This window comes from Aotus nancymaae, unplaced genomic scaffold, assembly GCF_030222135.1.
Source record: "Aotus nancymaae isolate 86718 unplaced genomic scaffold, 86718_ANA_hifiasm-v0.15.2.pri h1tg000036l, whole genome shotgun sequence".
NCBI lineage: Eukaryota > Metazoa > Chordata > Mammalia > Primates > Aotidae > Aotus > Aotus nancymaae.
This window is the reverse complement of record NW_026988450.1, coordinates 30,632,185-30,640,082: the sequence shown is the minus strand read 5'-3', so window position 1 is coordinate 30,640,082 and position 7,898 is coordinate 30,632,185. Positions and strand designations below refer to the sequence as shown.

General features: G+C 39.1%; 1 pseudogene; it reads left to right on the top strand.

Moving 5' to 3' along the window:
• Positions 1 to 6,307: 6,307 nt before the first annotated feature.
• Positions 6,308 to 7,255, top strand: LOC135277962 (large ribosomal subunit protein uL18-like; annotated as a pseudogene).
• Positions 7,256 to 7,898: the final 643 nt, after the last annotated feature.

Genomic DNA, 7,898 nt, shown 5'->3' with positions numbered 1-7,898 from the left:
AGCCTTCTTCATCTCAGCCAGGATAACACCATTCTTGCAATTACTCAGGGTAAATAATGTTGGAATCATCTTTCATTCTTCTTTTTTCTCTCATGCTCCACAATCAATCCGCAAGTTATGTTGACTCTACTTTCAACATATACCCGAATACAACCAATGCTCTCCACCTCACTACAATTAACCTGGTCCCAACCACCATCATTTCTTGTCTGGATTTGCTGGATTCGCCTCTCAACTGCTTCTGCTCTTTCCCTTTTAATTATCATTTCCAACAGAAGCCTGGGTGATACTAATAGAACTTAAGTCAGGTCATATCATACTTCCATGAAAATCATCTCAACAGCCTCAAATGCCTACAAGACCTGGCCTCCGCTACCTCTGACATCACATCCTTCTACTCTACCTCTGCTGCAGAAACACCTGCCTTCTAACCATTCATTCCTCCAATGCTCCAGACTTGTTCCTACCCTTGTGCCTTTGCACTTAGTGTTCATACTGCTGCTTGCTGTTCTGCCTGGAACATTGGTTTCCCTGCTACCTTTGCTTCTTTATCTGCTCTGATCTTTGTTCAAATGTCACATTCTTAGTGAGGTCTTCCCTAACTACGTCATTTATAATTGAAAGTACTTAACCCTAACATTTTCTATTCCACTTTCCGGCTTTCCTTTTCTACATATCACCATCTAACAGCATATAGTTACTTATTAATTTTATTTTCTGTCTACTCTCACTAGGATCTAAGTTTCATTTAAGTTCCCTGCTTCATTCCCAGCACCAAGCAATTCCTACTGTATAAGTACTCAACCGACGTTGGCGCTTATCCTCCTCAGCCTGTAGCCCTGTGCCTAGAACTCTCCTTTGATAAATGCTTGTTGAATTTGTAATTGAACATATCATCTTTTAAATCATCTATCTAAACTATCCTAAGGTCTCTATAAAGATAACTCCAATCTCTATTTCCATTCTAAACCTCTCATTCAAGACTTAAAGTTGCAATGCCAACAGCCTCTTGTTTAGCTCAACCTAGGTGGTGTTCTAGCACTTCCAATTCAGTCGAAAATGAAATTCATCTTCTCCAAACTCAATTAGCTTTCTTCCCAAACTCAATTAGCTTTCTTATTCTTTTATTAATGTTCAAGATATCATCATCTCTCTTTCATCAGCCATTTTTGTTTCACTGACCTCTATATCCAAACAATTATCAAACCCTAAGATTCTACCTATGTGATGTTTCTCTAGTTTGCTTTTTTCTTTCATTCACACTGACAATGTCTACATTAAACTTCAACTACCTCTTTTAATCTGTCAATTCAATCAGCCATTCAGTTCTCCATCCATCTCTTCCTGCATCTGGAAACATTACTGAGTCCCCACTGCCCTGGGTACTTCACCTAGTATTGTGCGAAGTGTGCCAGGAAATGGTTTTTCTTTTTTCGATCAGAAATGTCACTTGGTAGGCCAAATTGATACAGTATGTTCTGTTTCAATCCTTTCACTATATTATTAACATTAGTGACTGGAAAAGCAAAGCCAAGTCCCGAATCCACGCCAGTCAAAACCCATTTAAATCTTCCTGGTGCTAATGGCAGCAGTCTAATATAATCTACTTGCCATCTGTGTGCTGGTTCTTTACCTCTGGGAATATGTTTCATTGCATTTTGTAAGCATTGCCTCTTCTGCTGACAAATTGGACAATTACGGTTAATGGTTTGTATTCCTTCTGGTGCTACCAGTAAGGGACATCATTCAGCTCAGCATTACATGGCTTGCTTCCTCTTATCATATCACGTCCCCAAATAGCCACTTCTAGGAAATGCACTGGAGCATCTACCTGTTGGCCTTAGTTTCCCTCAGATCCTGGTAAGGGATTGTTCTGTCTTATTAAATTTATTCTCATAATTATGTTAACACCTCCTCCCTCAAAAACCTTACATTTGATGAGGAAATAATCTTTGCTTTCATAATCTCTGGTAGCTTCAACCTCATTTGAACATGTCTGGGAATATTGATAGTAATCAAATCTAATTGCTTACAGGTGACAGCCATTTTAAACCCATAGCTGTTTTGGCATTGGAAGGGACTGTATCAAACATGGACAGTAGAAACTATAAATCCAAACAATAACATTTTACTCAAGGATGAGTCAAGAAGTCATTGCTTCATTATTCAGCCAATGCAAAAAACACCCCTCCTGAAGGATTAATATTATAACGCTAGCTCCCTCTGTTGCTCATGTCAGAAATGACATGACATTCAGAGCTATTTTGTGCAGCCATGAAAATAGACGTCCCCAAAAGTAAAATATTAAACTATATTAAATCAATGGAGGCACATTTGAAATTTTACGTCTTTAAAACCATCACACTGCAGATAGAAGGGAAAAATAAATAACTTGGTATTTAGTGGCAATTTCATACAGTGTCTCCTTCCCTTTTGCTTATTCTGATCAACCAATATATATTGTGTTTAGGAGAATCAGTGATAATGGAATGTAACATGAACATATAATTTCAGGCTCTCGGAAGACAGCGGTTGTCAAGTTTCAGCTTGCATAAGGACAATGTGGACAAGTGGCTCTCAAGCTTTGCCATGCATCAGAATTACCTGGAGGTCTCAATAAGGCATGGATTGCTGGATCCCATCCACAGAGTTTCTGAACAAGTAGTTTTGGAGCTGAGAGAGTACATGCCTCGTACTCTGGGACCTCTGTTCTAGAGCATTACGACTCAAATCTGATCTGCAAGACAGCAGATCAGCTTCACCTGGGAGTCTATAAACACACAGAATCTCAGGCCTATTCCAGATTTACTGAATCAGAATCATCTGTTTAAAATCATTCCCAGGTGATTTGTATCCACAGTAAAGCTTATTCTCTAAATGATGAGTTGTTCCTTTTGTAAAAGTAAGATTTGAATTAACCTTTTCATCCCAATCTCCCAGTGCCTTTCACCAACTCTCTTTTCCCGCAAAGGCACTAATTCTAAAACAAGTCAATGAATTTTTCTGCTGCCATTCGTTTAATTGACCTTTAAAAAGTTGTGAGAAACAATATATGGAAAGAAATTTAATTGTTAGTGAACAGAGATGAAAATTATAAATGTTATGTTTTTAACATATTGTTTAAAAATGAACTCTGTACATCCAGCTTCATCTTGGGTGCTTTGTTCACCTGGATATGCTCAATGACCAGAGAATCTACATCTAAACCGTTACAGAGAGTAAGTTCAGCATTACTGTCTGCATTTTTAAGCACGTGCAGCAAAAATACAGCACTTTGTGGGAGGCCAGAGACCCTGTGTCCAGCCCCATTGTTTGGTCTGGGCATACCTACCAACTCTACCATTGTAAAGTCAAAATGGCACACACCGTTTCTGTAAAGTGACATCTTCCAGATACCTCGTGGCTTTTCATATACGTGTACTCTTAATGACCTGGGCAGTTTCATGCATGTTCTTAAAGTGAACACAATGATTTGAACCTCTTGATTTGCATGATTTTGTGGAGTTTTCTGGGTCAAGTGAATAGAAAACTGTTTTCACAGATCCTCAGGGTGCTTAGGGAAATAGCAATTTGTTGTTTTTTAATCATTCTAAATAAATACTATTTTGCAGCTAATTCTGTATTTGTAATTTTTATAATTTTTTCATAAAAAAACTCCAAAATTGTATACATTTCAAGCTCACAAAATCTGGATCTGTACCTGGTAGGGGAGATATGAAGGACCAAGAGAAAGATTAAACGTAGCCAGGCAGGGTAACTCATGCCTATAAGCCCAGCACTTTGGTAGGCTGAGTTGGAAATATTGCTTAAAACCAGAAGTTAAGACCGACTTGGTCAACATAACAAGACCCTATCTCTACAAAAATAAAATTAAAATAAAATTTCATTAAAAAGAGAAGTATTCAAGAGAAAGATCAAGATCAAGAGGGACCTCCCTACTGAGTAGAGTCTCACACACCAGCGACCTCCTCTTCCCACTTGAGGACCAGGCTTCCCTGGCCTGCTTTTCTTCCAGATTTGCCACATATTATTCATGCTGTCAAAGTAGTAGCTACCTGCTAGAATACTGCATTGAGTGTGAGGTACAATGTACAACAGGATTATAGTAGGCTGCAGGTAAAAGGTAAGCACAATGATCAGTGCCAAAAAAAGAGAGTGGTTAGTGATGTGAGAAGGTAATTGCCTCTTGAGTATACCAAAGAGCTTGGGCAGGGCACAGCAACATAATGCTAAGTCTGATGGTTAATACTGAGTGTCAACTTGATTGGATTGAGGGATGCAATATTGATTCTGGGGTGTCTGTGAGGGTGTTGCCAAAAGAGCTTAAGTGGGCTGGAGAAGACAGATCCTCCCTTATTTAGGTGGGCACCATCTAATCAGCTGCCAATGAATATCAAGCAGGCAGAAAAATGTGAAGAGGCATGACTGGCCTAGCCTCCCAGCCTACATCTTTCTCCCATGCTGGATGCTTCCTGCTCTCAAACATCAGACTCCAAGTTCTTCAGTTTTGAGACTTGAATTGGCTCCCCTTTCTCCTCAAGCTTACAGACAGCCTATTGTGGAACCTTGTGATCGTGTAAGTTAATACTTAATAAACTCCCCTCTATATATCTATCCTGTTCTGTCCCTCTAGAGAACCCTGACTAGGACAGATTTTGGTACCAGGAGTGGTCCTAGAGGAACAGAATATTGAGGATGGAGTTCCTTCATTGGTTTTGGGGTTTCTGGAATTGGCTGCTTAATGTGATTAGACCTAAAAATGCTAAGGACTCTACTTCTAATAGTATGGAGAACACTGATAACCCTCGGTGGAAACTGTTTAGAGAGTTATACCTTTGACCATATGTGGAGAACCAAGGAACACAATGAAACTGATTGGTCGTTCCTAAATTCAGTGGACAAAATGATGAAAGAAAATGACAAACTTGGGGATTCTGTCTCCTGGCTTCAGAAGCAGATACTGAGCCTCAAATCTGCTAAGATTGCCCTGAGAGTCTTATCTCCTGTAGAGAAAGAGCTGAAAAGCAGACACAAGCCCTTATCATGCGAGGGGCTGACCCGCAACAAAAGATGCAAGCACAGCCTTGCCAGGTGTCTACTGTTAAAGTGAGGGCATTGATTGGAAAAGAAACGACTAATACACAGTTATTTAATGATATAGCATTATTAAATAAGTTGTAATGAATCCCGAAGTGCCCAATGACGGCCACAGAATTTCCATATAGGTTAGTTATTTGCTTGAAAAGTAAAGACAGGAGACTGATAATGTAAGTTTGCATAGATAGACCCAGTATTTACTTATATATAACTACATGTTATTTGAGATGGCTTGCAGCAAGTGGGATGCTGATGGAGGCTATGTGGGGTAGAGGCTGGGAGTACAGCATCTCCTGCTCATACCATCCCAGGGAACCTGCCCTGACCTCTTGATGCCTTGCTGTAAACTATTAGCTTCAGGTTGTATTTATTGCTGAATTATTTAGCTTCTGTTTGGTCAATTCCTTAAAATGAGCCACCAAAAATTTAAGAATGTTAAATTGTGTGTAAACACAAAAGATTGAGAACCACAAAACTGTAAAGAACTTCTTTTGAGTTCAAATGTAAAATCTGTTTGTTTGCAGGAATAACTCCAGAGTTACCAGCAGCTCATGCAAGATTCTCTGTCTATAGTAAATAATGGACTTCACAACATCATTCAACACAAATCCATTTATCCTATACCTAGTAAGTCCAGGTATTGTGTCTGCATCTGGGCATACAAAGGACAAGACACGGTTAATTGAGCCTTGGCTCTGAGCTCAGTAATCTGGACTAGAATCGCAGTATGATATGGAATGTAAGTGTAAGTATGTTCACTCTCCTCTGGAAAGAAGTAATGGGAAAATAGCTTTTGTTTTTCGTGGAAGAAGAATGACTCCCCCCAAAAAGGAGTAGAAGATGGAAATTATTCCATGGTGAACATGAAGATTAATTGTTTATTTCTTCCTTGGGGGATGCTTTTGAAAAGCATGTTCATTTTCTATCTTTGGGGGCCTGACATTTTTTAATTAATCTACAGTAATGTGCTAGCATCTTTTTTTTTTATTATTAATACAAGCCACAGTGATAAGGAGAAAAGAGTCTGTAAAGCAAAGATGGACAAAATCTTCAAATTAACCCAGGGTGGGGAGAAGTTAGAGAGAAAAGATTTCCTAGCACCTTAATGTGCTTAGATGTGCTAGCATCTTAATACATTTTTTCTTATGATAGAAAAAAAATATGCTTATACGTGACTTAGGGGGCCTGCAGGTCTCTGTTGAGCCGTGGATGCAGGTCTCTGTTCCACAGGATGGGGTTTGTTAAAGTTGTTAAGAATAAGGCCTACTTTAAGAGATACCAAGTGAAATTTAGAAGACGACAAGAGGGTAAAAATGATTACTATGTTTGGAAGCACTTGGTGATACAGGATAAAATAAATACAAAACACTCAAATACAGGATGATAGTTCATGTAACAGAGATATCATTTGTCAGATTGCTTACGCCTATATAGAGGGAAATATGATAGTCTGCACAGCATATGCACACAAACTGCCAAAATATGGTGTGAAGGTTGGTTTGACAAATTATGCTGCAGTGTATTGTACTGGCCTGCTGCTGGCCCGCAGGCTTCTCAATAGGTTTGGCATGGACAAGATCTATGAAGGCCAAGTGGAGGTGACTGGCGATGAATACAATGTGGAAAGCATTGATGGTCAGCCAGGTGCCTTTACCTGTTATTTGGATGCAGCCCTTGCCAGAACAACCACTGGCAATAAACTTTTTGGTGTCCTGAAAGGGAGCTGCGGATGGAGGCTTGTCTATCCCTCACAGTACCAAACGATTCCCTGGTTATGATTCTGAAAGCAAGGAATTTAATGCAGAAGTACACTGGAAGTACACCATGGGCCAGAATGTTGCAGATTACATGTGCTACTTAATGGAAGAAGATGAAGATGCTTATAAAAGACAGTTCTCTCAATACGTAAGGAACAGTGTAACTCCAGACATGATGGAGGAGATGTATAAGAAAGCTCATACTGCTATACGAGAGAATCCAATATATAAAAGGAAGCCCAAGAAAGAAGCTGAAAAGAAGAGGTGGAACCATCCCAAAATGTCCCTTGCTCAGAAGAAAGATCTGGCAGCTCAAAAGAAGGCAAGCTTCCTCAGAGCTCAGGAGCGGGCTGCTGAAAGCTAAACCAAACAATTTTCTATGAGGATTTTTCATATAAAGACAATAAACTTATTGGCAGAAAAAAGAAAAAAGTAAGTTGGGGCCATGGTGGGAAAAATCTGAGAAGTGTGGGAAAGGCATTAAGTCACCTGAAGACCTACTCATTTCACTTCATGGTTTTGCTGAAAATCAGCTAGGCTTGCATGCTGTTACTTCTGTTCCATTTTTTAAAATTCCTAAATCATCAATACATTAATATAAGCAAACCTATACTCTTATTTATTTAAACAAAATTCTCAAAAGTTATTTTTCAGAACTGATTAAGATTTAACTTAGGCTTATACTTTTAAGAAACAAGCATATTGGCAGTGAGTTTCAAAGAAAGCTTAGAAATCTTCTCGATATTTGTAAATCTCACTGAGATTATCACAGTAGGAGCCAAACCATATCTTGGAACTTTGCATGTCATTTTCTCCTCAGCTAAGAACGTGCAACAGTTAAGAACTAATCTCAGCACGGCTGTACCTGCTGTTCGAGGCTTGGTGGCAGATAATTGCAGCTCAAAGCATCAGAGGAGAGAAGGAAAGACAATGTAATAGTATTTCCTTTGTAGAGAACAGGGACAGTTATAGGAAAGAATTATATAATTGTGATTTCCGAATTATTTATCTTGTGCCCCAGATGTCACAGGGCTTGAAGTAGAG